Below are 14,879 nucleotides of genomic sequence, written 5' to 3'. Positions count from 1 at the left end.
CTGAGTACATGGGATGATCCATGTCTGAGCCAAATTATGCCAATAATTGTAGTTTACTGATTTGAGAAACCTGCACATGATACTTGTCCTGTTGATGCTGAGTAGTTTATTGCTACTTATGATACAATTGTTTATAAGTGTGAAGGTTGATTTCACTTCCAGATCTTGTTTTCCAGGCCATGATGGTGTGTATGCAGGCTCCAGGCGGAGCCAGATGTGAAACAAACTTATTATGCAAAACACACTAACAGCTTTTATTGCAGGGTTATAGGTCCGGGGTGGTGCTGCTCCAGAGGGGGAGATGCCCTGATGTTGCCTGGGACATGATCTAGCTAACCTTTTCTTTAAGACAGGAATCTGGTTTTGATGAGTTGACTCATGGGAGTGTCCATGCGTCAAGAGGAGGGGTCCAGAATTACACAGTTACATGAAACTATCTTTTCTATGTTTTCTGAACTATGTTTTTATGATTTTTGTGTGATCTTTGTGATTAACAGTTCAGACGGGTATTAAACCTATGCAAGTGGTGCATCTGTGTTCAGATGAGGCTTTGATGGTCCATAAATGAAGCTCACTGAACTAAAGAATGTGGTTTGATGATGCTTTACATGCTCTCCAAATAGAAGTTTCTCCTCCTAGCAAGGAAATACAGGTGCAGCAGTCAGAGTATTGCTGAAAGGAATCTCCTGAGAAATCTTCAGAGGCCCAGTGAGAAGCGAGAACCCATTCCAGGCAGAGCTGACAGCCCAGGCAGTGGCTGAGGTCAAAGGTCGAGCTGTTTGGGGCCCACCATGGGATCAGATTTTGGAGCCACAGCAAGGACCATGAAGCTGCGTTGGAATGAGAGCTGTGCCAAGGGGGCCTTTCAGAGGCCAACAGAGGAGATTGTGGACAACAGACGGGCACCTGAAGGATGAGGGGAGCATGCCAAGCTCCAAAAGTGACAACGCAGGCAGAGTTCAAGGATGGCATCATGATTCTGTGAGAAGCACAGGAGCCAGAAGCTATGGTGGTGATGACAGCAGTTTCCTATGAACATCACCTAATGCTGTGTCACTGTACTGTGCATACGATGACACTCTGAAGACTGCTGGGATCATAACAGCAGTAAGATAACTGGATCCAGCACCCTTTCCACAGAGGGTTTTCCTGCAGAGGATGGACAATAGAGGAGTCATAAATATCCCCCACAGGACAGAGGCCTGAAGTGAGGTGATGGGGGTTGGCAGAGGCCATAAAACTAGAGTGCTGAAGAGGTCTGCAGCTCTCACAATAGCTGAGACCCATGTTGACAAACGGCAAACTCAACTGGTATGTCTGAATGTCTATTCTACATACATTTGGACTCTGGTTCTATGAACAGTGATGGAAACAACTGGAAGAGACATTTATGACACCCTGCAGAACTTAAACCACTCTGCAGAGAGACGTGTGATTTACATGTCTTGCAGAGGAGCACCACCAAGCTGGAGTGTTCTTGAAAATGTTAATTTCTCTTATGACCATTAACAATTCATTTGTTTGCTTGTAGGATGCAGTTTACCATTGAATGAGATCAATGAGAACTTGGATAACTGCTAATATATTTGTCAAACTGTGTACGTTTACATATGCTGAGTATAAAAATGTTTGCATTGACACTGTCAGACATGACGGGATCATAACTGGGTACTTTTCTAGCATAATTGCCAAAAGGGGGGAAATGTTAGATTTGTATTGTTTATTGCCATTTATGCTTAGAAATATTTACTCATATATGCTTAGAAGTATATAATTGATTGTGTAGTGATAGGAGGTTTGATCCTTAATAGTCTGTAACAACTCTGTGTAGCATGAAGAGGGGAGTGCGTTCACTCCTCTTCAGAGTGTTCTGGCATAGATCACACACCTCCTAGGAGAGGTCGTATCTTCTCCTGCTGATATATGGTATAGCAAACACACGTATATCTGTTTGAGTCTAAGAGCCTTTTGTTCAGATGTACCGCTAGACTCCTGGCACCAGCTATGGGGAGTCTTCCTGGGGTTACATCTTGACCCCATACACACATAGATACACACACTCAGGGTATTCTTTGTTCACATGCATACCTATATAAGATGTCATATGTTAATGAACCAATCCGAGAACCACAAACTCCCAAGCAGAAAAGTGAGCAATAAAGTCTAGACTGCAGACCGCTCTAACCTCTGGTGTTCACTCGGTGGGGAGAAGGGCTATCAGTGGCAACACTGAGACACTCGCTCCTCTTGCTGGGTGTCTACTCATTGGAGGCCAAGGGTGTGTCCACGGTCGAGAAGAGGAGAAACGCTCACAGAGGGAGACCTGATGGAGATGGAAATACTAAATGCAAACCAGGATGCCCCTGAGGGTGAGAAACCGCACAGACGACGTCGATGCTGGACAAGAGGATGCCAACTGACCACTGTCACAACGATGTGTTCCATGCTCGTGTTCACAGTATTCTTATCACTGGCCCTGGTAGGCATGAACACGGCCTGCACCAGCAACCCATGTGACCCACACTGCCCGAGGATTTACCGGCAGGCTCCAAATGTGACGTGTCCTGAAAGGGGAACCATTTTTAAGCTGCAGCCTATGCCCAGAAGAACGCGCAGCGGCTGGCGAGAAACAAAGAAGTGGAGAACAATGCTGCACCTTCATACCTAACAACACTGCAGCTGACGGCAGTCTGACCAGAGCCCTAGAAAGACTGAAGACCCTGAATGAGAGAATGAAAGAACATTCTGGAGTGGACACTTCCATGTGGGACAGCTGGATGGACATGTTTGGAAAGTACCGCAGCCTAGTGTCATCAATCCTAGTGTCAATAGCTGTTTTTGCAGCCATATTGACCCTATGTGGCTGTTGTTGTATTCCTGCATAAGATCCATGATCAACAGACTGATAGCCACAGCTATTACACCGGACCCTGTCGGCCAAAAAGAAATTATGACACTGCTGGAGCACGCCGACACTGACTCAAACACCGACGACGAAGATGAAGAAACAACCTGTAACTAAAAGAAAAAAGACACTCCTGTTAATAATGAAGCAACAGTTAAAAATGCACTGTCAAGAGACTGTATGCTGATAAAAGTTAAAATGTGTAAAAACAAATTAACAACAGGAGGGATATGTTAAGAGATTTTCAAATGTTTCAAGTATTATTCCCACTGCCATTTATGCGTTATTGAAAGTTTATCTTTAATTTTAGTGTTAATAGTTGTTTACCCATTTATTCTTTCCATTTAATCGTATTTTATGATTTTACTGTTTCGCTGAAGTGAAGCTTAAATGAAAGACAAAAGCATAGTGTTCTCAGATATGATTCACCCAGTATATTTCCTCTGCACCTGGTTCTCTACGAGCCGTTTCACTCCCAGGAAGGGGAGAGCAGGACGTTCTTATCTATACACTCCCAAATACAAAGAGGGGCCCATTCTTCAGAATCACACACACACACTCTGAGATCATAAACTTCACACACACACACATACTCTGAAACGCTATAAATAAAGAACTGCCACATACGCTGGGTGTGAGCCTGAGACAGCAGCGCTCACCCAGCGTGCGCACGTTGTTACCATCTAAACTGTCTTGAGTGTCTTTATTTCGCCTGAAGAATGTCTTGTTTAAATATTTACTCCTTACATGATCGTACAATTTGGGTGTCTGAAATCAAAGATTCAATAATAGTAATAAATAAATACAAAATAAGAAGCTAATTTACTATTTTGGTACGATATCCACATTATCACATGTTAATAATTTGACAATAATGTCATGGTCCTGGGTGAGACCCAGTGTTTTGTGTTTAATTTATATTTCTTGATTATTGTTATTCATGGTTTTAGTTCTTTTGAGGTCTGTCATGTTTCCACGTCTTAGTGTCTAGTCTGCGTCTTTTGCTATGTCCACACGTACCCGGGTATTTTTGAAAACGCAGATTTTTCTATGCGTTTGGACCTTTCGTCCACACGTAAACGGCGTTTTCAGTCACTGGCGGAGATTTCTAAAACGCCTGCCAGGGTGGATATTTTTCGAAAACTCCGTTTTGCATTTACGTGTGGACGAGAAAAAACGGAGAAAACGCAGCGTCAAAGGTGTGCGCCTTTTTGACGTCACACTGTGCGCCACGTTATTGTTTCGGTGAAATGAATTTCTACAATACTGTTACTGTTAATTGTACTCTCTGCAGTGTTTAAATGCTTACATATACACACATAGTTACTGTCCCTCCACACATACAACTCGGTTCTGTTTCTATGCCCCATCTTTGTTTACTATTTCCTACCGAGGCTTCTAGACTTCTGATTGGCCAACATTTCTACACGGTTAGGAATATATCGCCACCTGTTGCTTTGGCATGTTCCTAGCAGCGTTTTCCTTCATTTCTGCGTTTACGTGTGGACGGGATTATTTTTTAAAACGAAAACGGAAAATCTCCGTTTTCAAAAATACCCGTGTACGTGTGGACGTAGCCTAAGTGAACTGTCTCATGTTTCCTGTTTTATTTTGCTAGTCCTCGTCCTATGTTAAAGTTTTCAGTTTTGCTTCACCTGGTCTGTCATGTTTGATTACTCCCAGCTGTGCTCTCCTCCTGTGTCTCATTCCCTCGTTATCCCTCAGTGTATTTAAGCCCTGTGTATCTCTCTGTCAGTGTTGTGTTGTATCATTATTATACTGTGTTTCTGCCCTTTGTCTTCCAAGTAGCTCTGGTTCTTGGTTCCAGGTTTATTTTCTAGTGTTTGAGTTTTATTTTGAACTGTAATAGTGTTTTCCAGCGATAAAGCTGTGCTTTGAGTTCAATTTTTCTGTCTCGTGAGTCCTGCATCCTGCCTGCTACACAGCACACCACATGACAAATAGTGATAATAATGAAACTAATAAAGGCTTTAACAAAAAGAATGAATAACTCATTTAATGTCGCGATCTGCAGCAGCAGATTGTGTGGAACGGAGAGTGAGAGGACCCAAAATCAGACACGTGGAAACAGGATGGAATTTAAATGAAAACAAGAAAAATTTGCATTTCCTGCGAAAATGCTGTGTGGATGCCTTAACGCTGAAGCTGTCTGCTGAAAAGCTGAAAAAGCTGAAAAGTTGCATGGTGGTGAAAAAAACATTTCACCCTGAGCAGGATTCGAACCTGGCCCTCCTGGTCTTAAGGCAGCTACTCATCTCACTGAGCTAAACTCATTCTCTCAAAAAAGTAGAGGAGAGACCGACAATTCAGCTAAAATGAGCGGAAGCTGCTGAGAATTGTGCTGAGAAGAGGTGAAAAAGCTGGAAATTTTGCAGAAAAGAGGTAAATCAGCAGAATTTCTGCAGAAAAGAGGCAGAACAAAAGAGAAAACTGAAAACAGGTTTTGCCCTGAGCAGGATTCAAATCCAGCCCTCCTGGACTCAAGGAAACAACTCATCTCACTGTGCCAAACTCACTCTCACAAGGAAAGAGCTGGAGAGACTGACAATTATGGTGGAATGAGCAGACGCTGCTGAGGATTGTGCTGTTAAGAAGTGATAAGGCTGAAAATTTTGCAGAAAAGAGGTGAATGAGCAGAATTTCAAATAGGCAGAAGGTTCTGTATGTAGAAAAAGAAACACTGTTGAACCATGTGTGAAATAAATAAAGAAATGAAATGAAAGAACAACCTGGTTCTGCTCAAATTCACCAATCAGAGGTACTGCTTCTGTCTGCTTCATCAGGCTGTTTACTTGTATGTATTTCTGCCATGTGGTGTTGACAAGAATCTGAGGTCCATATTAGAAAAGCTGCTAAAATCATAAAACTTTGCAGAATTGTAATAAATTAGCAATATAAATTACACGTCTGTGATAGTGTATCAATTTGTAGTGAAAAAAAAACTGCTGAACAAGGTGGGATTGAACCCACGACCTTTGAGCTGCAGAGCCGTGTCATTACTGATTGCGCCACCTGGAAAGGGGGCGGCGGTCTGAAAGACAGAGACTTGATCAGTCAGAATTAGATCGCGGTGAGAGGCAAAAAACGCCGTTTTTTGGTGTTACAAAACGTCGTGTAACTCAAAACCTAGGAGGGCTAGCGGCATAATTCTTGTACTGGGTGAATCAGCGGACTTTGGTGTATTTTGACTGCGATTTTCATTGCTCTATGTACCTCTGTCGCCGAGATATGACGAGAGAAGAAACGGCTTCATTTAAGGAGTTTGAAGACTGAGAGAAGGACAGATTTCCACCCCTCAAACAAACGTAATTCATTGCTCAACGGTAAGATAATTGTAAAAACTGCTTCCACTGTGAGTGTCAGCAGTGTCTGAAGATATATTGGCACAAGCCTCATGTCCTAACTTTGCTTTGTTAAAGAGATATGGCGATTTGAAAATGCCTCTCATTAGAGAGTCCCAGTGCTGATTTTGAACAGACTCTCCATTGACTTTGTATGGAGAGTTTTAAGACCTTGTGTTGGTCTGAGGAGATTTGATAAAAATCTGTAACTTCCACAACAGTGATGGTGACATTTTCTGAAAGCCAGCAAAAATACCTACGTTTTGATGTATAATTTGTTGGGGTTGAGTGGAAATTGAGCGAGTAGCAAGAAGTTGTTTAGACATGAAGAGAAAATTCAGAACGGACCAGCACTCACTCTGACTTAATTGCATAGCAACCATAGCAACGCATGTATTTTCTGAAAAATCACAATTTTGCAACTGAAAACTTAAAGAGAGATAAGATTAAAACGGTAGAAGATCTGAAAAAGCTGAATCAGACAGGAATAGCCCAATAATCTGAGAACATTTTAAAGTTTGAATGGAGTTTCTAGGTGAAAGCATGAGGATGTAGTTAAGTTTCAAAAACAAGCAAGTTTTAGCAGAATTGTGGAAGTTTCCCATTCATTTCAATGGGACACAAAAAGTGTAATATTTTAAAAAGTATAATAGTAATAAACACCAAAAGATATAGCCGGAATTAGCAGAAATAGCAGAACAGTTTAGAGTTTGAACGGAGAAAATCGGCTGAAAACTGTGGGAGTAGATCCACGGCAAAAAACGGGGGAGCAACTTGAAGAATAAAGTTTAAAGAGAAACAGGATCTCAATAGTGTGGAAGCCCTTTAGGGCATCCACACAATGAGCCGTTTATTGAGACTGCATGAAAAATACAAAGCAAAAGAAAAACAGGACACAACAAACTAAACTGGGCAAAAACCAACGCTGAGAACACAAAGCATGAAACATGAAACCTGTAACTTCAATAACTCTGATATTCTTTATTATTAACTGGGAGAAAAAAAAAGTCCCGACTAAGTCTTATGTTCCAGGACAGACTGTAAAACCAGCAAGTGTCCTCCTGACAGACTGTGGTCTTTTTCTTGTTTTAAGAGGTTTAGTGAAGTGAGTTTCTCTCATTTTGAGTAAACACTAGAAGAGATTAACTTCTATATAAGTTGATTAAAGCAGACCTGTAGTCTCTCATCTGCCTGCATTCCTGTGTGTTTGTTCTGTTAGTCTGTTCTTAACATCATGTCCACTGTCAAGCTCAATTCTGTCGTCATTGTTTGAGTCCAGTTAATATTTAATAGTTAATATTGAACGAATGTGTGAAAACAATAAAAGAAAATATTAATAAGAGAGACAGATCTATATGCTATTATGTTCCCCACATTTTTATCTGACCAACAATATCAAGATCAAGAGTTTTTAAAGGAAATGAGAAAATGCTTGGCCATGAAGTTTGTACCTCAGCTTTGTACACCTTAATTACCTCCACCTAATATAATACAAACTAATATACAGATGAAGACACTGATCAGCATCAGAAAGCTTAGTGATCAACAATTTCACATTAACTGCATATTTGTATTTTGCATGCGCATAATCATAAACATGAAATACTGTGCAAAACAGCATAAAAACAAACAAAGTCATTGACTGTGTGAGTCAGTCAGATCATTTCCATAGAGAGGCACTTTGCATCAGCAGCACCATGCTCCAGTGCTCTGGGAGAGTTTATAGTCCTGAGAGTTGAACACTGGATGACTGACAGCTGTCCTTCATCACAACAGAAGCCACAGAAATCCTCCTCATCAAAAACATGACTTTGATCTGCGTCCTCATCTGGACTCTCCTCTGCTGCTGCTTCACAGGTAAAGTCCAGAGAATCAAACTCCTCTCCTCTATCAACATCTGTCCCTCTGAAATGAAGCCCACAAAACCATGAAGCTGCTTTATGTTTTTGTCTCTGTATCCTCAGAGTCCAGAGGACAGATCACAGTGACTCAGCCTGGAGCAGTGAGCTCTGCTGTGGGAGGAAATGTGAACATCAAGTGTAGGACCAGTCAGAATGTTCATGCTTCTGGCACTACACAATCTTTATTCTGGTATCAGCAGAAAGATGGAGGAGTTCCCAGACTTCTCATTTACCATGCTAACAACCGACAATCAGGGATTCCAGATCGTTTTACGGGCAGTGGCTCAAACTCTGATTTCACTCTGACCATCAGTGGAGTCCAGGCTGAAGATGCAGCAGTTTATTACTGTAAGGGTCGACACTACATTAACAGTCAGAATTTTTTCACACAGTGAAAAACAGTCGTACAAAAACCTCCCTCAGTCAGACTGAACAGAAACTGAACTGACTGCTGCAGCTGGAAGATACTGCAGAGACTGATACAGTTCACTAAGGACACACACACACACACACACACACACACACACACACACACACGTTTCTGTGTACTACAAAGACTCTTTCTCACAAACCAATCTGTTCTTGTATTACAGGGACCCAGCTTTCCAGTTGCCCCACAGAGATGCTGAATATCTCAAAAAGCCTAGAGCCACAGAGCACAGACATCACTTCAGAGTTTGTGTACACGCAACCCAACTAGAGGTGCTACCTCCTGATTTTGCGCCTATGAAACAAACTGACTATTTAAGGACATTAGCGTGTTCTTTTTCTGCACAAACAACCCTCGATGATTCTATAATTTTTCTACTTACATTATTCTGAGTGCTCAGTAGTGTGATTAACTATTAAAGGGATTTAAAATTAATTACAGTCCCCATACCATTTGCCAGCACAGGTTTAGTAAACCAAACATTTCTAGTCCTCTCTGTACCAGTAACATTTGTAAGGACCCTGGCTATACACACACACACAAATACACACAAACCTACACATTTATTTTAATCAAAGTAAAAATAACACATAAAAAACAGATACAATTGAACGCAAAAACAAACAGTTACTCTAAACGTGATTTCTTTAGTCTTTAGTTTTTTTAGCCTGATGTTTTGAGTTAGTCTTTTAGTGTCTCTCATTTTTAGAATGAAAGAATATTTGTTCAAGTCTGACACTTATCTAATGACTTTGAAGCAGTGATCTGTCACCATCTTTTGCTGTCTCTGCTACACCCAACAGGAAACATCACCACAAAATCCCACTTTGAAACTGTTTATAGCAGGGAGCAGCTGGTGGCTGTGACTTTGTTTATTGATTTATTGCTGCTTTATTTTGTTATTAATTTTTTTTGCAAGTTTACAGTCTGATGTGAAGAGATACAGTAGAAATGTGAGTGAAGGAGAGATTTTCAGTGTGTGGAAGCATCACTACTGAACCTGAAGGATGATTATCAGACAGAAGAGCAGCTGAATGGAAACACATGAAAACCACTATTTGAAGACCTCAGTTTTTATTTGAAGTATTAAAACCATCAACAGTGCCACAAGCATGAAAACATGAAAACTATCAAAGCAATACAGACACAGAGGGAGCAGACTGAGAGAAGCTGCAGACTAAAGCCAGTATCAGAGTCCCAGTGAGACAGAGTTCATATACAGCTTGTGTCACTCAGGAATACGAGTTTGATTGATGACCTTTGCCTTGACCTTTTGACCTTACCGGAAGTACTCCAGAAGTCACTAATGGGATCCAGATGCGTTTCAACTTGATCTTACAGGAAGTACTCAGGAAGTGAGAAGACTAATGAGATGCAGACGTGAGACGAATTGTATCCGGTGGGGGAAAAAAAAGTTTGTCCAGAGAGGGGAGGGTCAGGGGCAACACGGCAGATTTCTGATGAGTGGATGGAGATCAGAGCGCATACGGCTCTATAGAGAGACAGAATGATCACAGCAGTTAGTTTTCACCCGTTTGTTTTTGTACAGACAAGAGTTGAACACACACCTTTACCATACCTTTTAGTACACAGTTTAAAAGTTTTAGTTTTTTCAGAACTAATAATAATTATCATCAATATTATGACAAAGACTGTGAGTAGTCAGCTAGAGATAACCATTTCCATCTACAAATGTAACCATTTTTGGTAAAAACTGAGGGCTTTTTTCTTTCTTTTTACAATAATGTATTTTACTTTCTTAAAATACTCTTATTATGGACACAATAAAATGAAATTTGTCATTGCATGAGATGTAAACCTTTAAGATGATCTGACTATCCTAATGCTTGGTAACCTACCAAAGTATCGATGACCATGCAAAGAATTTCATACATGCACAGGCCGCCGACTCATCTCCTTGTATGTGTAAAATAATACTGAGTTAAAAAAAGCACTGCACACATATTCAGAACACTGCCCCACATCTCAAATAATTTGATTAAAGCAACTTCACCCCTGATGAGGTATTTTGGTTTTGTGCAGCCCCCCTTAGATTAAGTGAGGGAAAGAGTTTTTCTTCATTTTTTAAAGGTACTTTTACAACAGGGAAGCGGGTTTTCTCATTAGCAGAAACGCTCAATAGACAGAAAAGCACAAACCCTAAAAGAAAATTACCGTGAGATTAAGGGAAACAGCCTTGTTTTACGCACACCGCGGATCAAGAAGGAGTCAGACGACTGTCAATAGGATTGCTTCATCCTGGTCAATTACCTCCAAGAGCTCAGGATGCTTCCACTCCCTCTGTCGGGTACCATAAGCGTATAAGGAAAAAAAAAAAAAACAGAGAATTTATTATTTTTTAAAAGAGAGAGAGAGAGAGAGAGAGAGAGAGATCGAATCGATCAAGCTTTTTTACAACAAGTTACACCACTCCGATACAGACTCTTTTCAGAGGTAGAGGTACTGATCCTTAACAAAGAGGAGGGCCGTTATGCCCCGGGGCTGCTTTTTGTCTTTCATTTGTGTGTCTCTGCTGTTTGTGCTTAAGGGTCTTCACCCCGGGGTTCGCATTGCTTTGTTTTCTGCTATTGTTTTGCTATACTCTGTATGTATTTTCTTGCTGTTCATATGATTCTGTGTATTAAACTCTGTTTTAAGAATTCTACTCGTTTCCAGAGGATCTTTATGAGTGATTTGATTTTAATTGGATCTGAAAAGCTGGACCTTCGCATCATTGGTGTAATAAGGTTATCAAATTTTGAAGCCAATTATCATATTGGCTTCAAAATTTGTGACCACAAAACGTGTTTCGTTCAGTCTGCTATCCCACAGCTTCCAATCCAGTGTAATACTCAGCCTTTCAGCCTTTCTCCTTTAACTGGAGTGGAATCCTGTGCTCAAGTCAGTGCTAAATAAGCTGTTGACCTCCTTCAAGTAGTTACTGGTTCTGTACAGATCGTCAGCCTATCCCTTCAGGAGGATGGAAACGAACACAAGCATTTTATCTTCTAAACATGAGTCAGTGTTTCTTTTAGTAATAAAAGCCTAAGCACGCAAATGAGCAATGTATATTTAGCCCTTCCTACCTCTCAACACCTGGGGCTCCAACTTATCTCTTGACTCAGTCTTGAATCCTCCTCACCTGATTCATCACTGAACCCAACCAGCAATGGCATCTGATAGGATGGTGGCGGATGTTCTCCCTTTTGTGTCGTTGTTATCAATCTGGTATTTGGAGTCCTCAAACATGAGATTAAACAACAAGCAGTCAGGTCCTCAGTCATCCAGATCATGGTAGTGTGAGGAGTTTGAAAAGAAAACAACAGGACTCCTTTAAGTTTCTTGAAGACATTTCACCTCTCATCTGAGAAGCTTTTTCAGTTCTAAAAGACACACGGTTAAAATCATTTTTCTTAGAAATGTGTCTAAAATGTTTTCTCTGTTTATAGAGTTTCACCTTTTTTCATTGGTGGAAATCAAACTTATGTTCTTTATCAAAACACCATTTATTATTTAATGAATCAGGAATCACTGAGGGGAAAACAGTATGTTATGTTGAAGACAGCTGTCCTTCATAATATCGCTACATTAAGGAAGAGCATCCTGCTGTACAAATGAACTGGAGGAAGAATCTAGAAATGTGCAGAATGGAAGTGCTGTCAGAGAGCTGACCGATGGAATCAGAATCTATTCATAGAATGAATGTTTACTGTCTGAAAACAATAAAAGAAAACAATAATAAGAGAGACAGATCTGTTATGTTCCCCACACTTGTATCTGAGCAACAATATCAAGATCAAGAGTTGTTAGAGGAAATGAAAAAATGCTTGGCCATGAAGTTTTTTTTTACCTCAGCTCTGTACACCATTTACACCAACTTCCTTCGGCTAATATGATATAAACTAATATACCAATGAAGACACTGATCAGCATCAGAAAGCTTAGTGATCAACAATTTGACATTAACTGCATATTTGCATTTGTCATGCACATAATCATGTACATGAAATACAAATAAAAACAACGGCATTAAAACAAAAAACAAAAAACATTGACTGTTGGAGTCAGTCAGATCATTTCCATAGAGAGCCACTTTGCATCAGCAGCACCATGCTCCAGTGCTCTGAGTTTATAATTTCAGTATGATTCCAACAGCAGTTTTCCAAATAAGATATATTAATGTACAATCCTTAATATGTTGTGTGTGTGTGTGTGTGTGTGTGTGTGTGTGTGTGTGTGTGTGTGTGTTGGGGGGACAGAGGGAGTGTTCACTCAGGGCATCAAAAAGACCAGGACCGCCCCTGCCAGCAGAGATGCTGCCGCCCCAGCAGACCACACCGTAAAAGATGGCTGAGGCCACCACAGAGTCATAGAAGGTCTTCGGGAGTGGGCCCTTCACTCCAAAAGACCTGAGTCTCCATAGCAGGTACAGCCTGCTCTGCCCTTTCCTGTAGAGGGCGTCTATTTTATTCTATTGTATATAGTATTTTCCTTTATTCTATTTTATTGTGTACAGTTGTGTACAGTATCTTATTCTTATCCTATTCCAGTGTTTTTCTAATTTTTGCTATGTAACTTTGCACTGTCCACTTTCTGCTGTAACAAAACAAATTTCCCACGTGTGGGACTAATAAATGTTATATTATCTTATCTGTCATGGTCCTGGGTCATGCAACCCAGTGTTTCTGAGTTTCATGTTATTTCATGTGTATTCCAGTTTCTTTTCAGTCATCTAGTTATTTAGTCATGCCTAGTTTGCAGTTTAGTTCATGGTTTATCAGGCTCCCCTTGTGTCATGTCTACGCCTCCATGTTTCCTGCTTTATTTTGAAAGAGTCCAGTGCTCTTTGTTCATTGTATTTGGTTTCACGTCCCCTGTCCTGTCATTAGGTTCATGTGTGTAAGCTGTGCTCCCATGTGTAGCGACTTCCCCTAATCATCCCTGTGGGTATTTAGTCTTTGTGTTTCATTCAGTCTGTGTCGCGTCATCTGTGTTACATCCTTCATGTGATGTCAGGTTAAGTGGTTTCAGGATTGTTGTGCAGTTCATGTTCCTGTAGTGATTCATGTATTTCATAGTTTCGTCATGCACTCTGCACAAGGTCCTGTTCACAGTCATAGCCAGTCCTCCTAGTTTTGTCATGGTTAAATCACAGTTTTCTTAGTTTTCAGTTTTTCCAGTGTAGGTTCTAGTTTAGTTTCGCCACTGCCCTTGCTGCTTTATGTTGCCCCTGTATCAGCCATAATAAAGGCTTGCCTTTTGTTAGAGTTAATTCCATCTCCTCATCTGTGTTCGCACCTGGGTCCTCCACACACTCTCCACACGGTCTGCCACGGCACCCCGTGACATTATCTTATCTTGAATTGTTAGTCTAGTCCAGTCTATTGTTTAGATAAACACCAAGGTACCTGTAGCTGTCCACAGCCTCAATGTCCATACCTTGGATGTCTAGTGGTTGCTGTGGAGGATGTTTGTGCCTGCGGAAGTCTATCACTAGCTACTTGATTTTACTAATTCAATTTTTTCAATTCAATTTTATTTATATAGCGGCAGATCACAACAGCAGTCGCCTCAAGGCGCTTAAGGTGCTCTACTAGTGTTGATCTAGCGATGGTTCTGCTGGCACCAGTCCACAAAGTCTAGATCAGTTCTTGGTACTCCCTGTCACCCCCATCATTGATGAAGACGACTACTGCAGAATCATCAGAGAACTTCTGCAGGTAGCACTGGGTGGATGTTACGTCCCTCTGCAGCCTCTAATCTGCTCAGTGTGTTCAGCTGGTGCTAATTGGCCACACCTAGTCAGGTGTTGATAAAAAGCATACCTGAGGCAGGCTTTCAGACGCCTCACTAGCTGTGCCTGGGTGGCACCAGCCATTTTAGCCAACATGTGATGCCATTGTAGATTAAAACCTCTTCTTATTTACACTCTGGTATTTGTCTCCTTTTTTATGTTGCTGTCATGATCCTGGGTCATTTTGACCCAGCGTTTTGTGTTTCCTTGGAGTTCACTTTGTGCCTTGTGTTTATTCTGATTTTGTATTAGTTTAGGGTTGAATCTGGAGTTTAGTGTTTTATCAGCCCTACCTGTGTCTGTCCTCGGTGCTCTGTTCGTGTCCCCGTGTTTGTGTTGTAAAACAGTCTGTGTGTTTCCTGTTTTACTTTGTAGGTTTGTGTCTCGTTATGCCCATTAGTTCCAGCCGTGTCCCCTCCTGTGTGCCATTTCCTGATTACCTGGTGTGTGTATTTATACTGCGTGTCTGCCTGTGCTCCTCGTGGCG

This window comes from Oreochromis aureus, linkage group 22 (assembly GCF_013358895.1).
Source record: "Oreochromis aureus strain Israel breed Guangdong linkage group 22, ZZ_aureus, whole genome shotgun sequence".
NCBI lineage: Eukaryota > Metazoa > Chordata > Actinopteri > Cichliformes > Cichlidae > Oreochromis > Oreochromis aureus.
This window is presented reverse-complemented; position numbering follows the sequence as displayed.